At 43.2% G+C, this 862-nt stretch overlaps 1 long non-coding RNA gene across 1 annotated transcript in view; it reads right to left on the bottom strand.

Moving 5' to 3' along the window:
• The window catches only part of LOC113224805, a 7919-nt gene extending 7468 nt beyond the window's left edge, over window positions 1-451 (bottom strand). Inside the window, exon 1 of the long non-coding RNA XR_003309420.1 lies at window positions 167-451. This is a non-coding gene — a long non-coding RNA (uncharacterized LOC113224805). The remainder of the gene's footprint in view (window positions 1-166) is intronic.
• Between the last annotated feature and the right edge of the window lie 411 nt (window positions 452-862).

Here is an 862-nt window from a genome sequence, read left to right as displayed (position 1 = left end):
TGCACACATAAACACACAGACACTCTCACACACATGCAAACACTCAGACACAGACATACACCCACTCATACTACACACAAACACAACAAACAAATATGTACTCACATTCTCTCTCACACATGCACTCACACACACACGCACACGCACACCTTTGGTTGCCACAGACCTTGGTGGCATTTGGTTCCCAGTGGCTGGCTCAGCAGAAAATGTGGCTGAGTTGTAAGACTCTGTTTTGAATGTGGGAGTTGGAAAGAGCAAAGACATTACTCAGGTTCAGGAAAGCACCGGCCAACAGGAGCCGAAGGAGGAAGAGAGAAGAGATGATTTTCTTCCCTGAGAATAACTTTTGAAGTTGGAGCTGAATTTCACCTATTCACCTTGGTGATGTCACTTTACCCCGCTGTTTCTCAATGTGCAGTGCCTCTGATGAACCTGACGCCAGGCCGGTGAGGTACACCTTTAGCCATTTCTGTGATGTCAGTTTTTGTTGACAACACATGTTCTGAATGCACCATGGCTGATCGAGTTTGACTGGATAGATAGCACAAATCTCCAGTCTGAAAGTCATCATAATCCTCGGAATGTTTAGAAAAGTCATAACTTAGGGGTGGTTCATAACTTCTTAGAATAATTGTGTTTCCCTCAAATGATATAAAAACAGAAGACAGCAGCTTTGGACGATGGGAGTAATTCAGGAGTAACCAGGGACCCCCAGATCTGGAAGAAGGAAGTAAAGTTAGTGCTTTCTTCAAAGGTTTCAATATTTCCTTAGATTTTAGTGCAGCTTAAATCCAAAAACGTAACTAAGGATATTTCTGCTATGGGAAGTGGCTTGTTAAATGGATGCTGTTGGCCCATTTAA

This window comes from Piliocolobus tephrosceles, chromosome X, assembly GCF_002776525.5.
Source record: "Piliocolobus tephrosceles isolate RC106 chromosome X, ASM277652v3, whole genome shotgun sequence".
NCBI lineage: Eukaryota > Metazoa > Chordata > Mammalia > Primates > Cercopithecidae > Piliocolobus > Piliocolobus tephrosceles.
The sequence above is the reverse complement of the archived record's forward strand: the minus strand, read 5'-3'. Positions and strand labels throughout refer to the sequence as shown.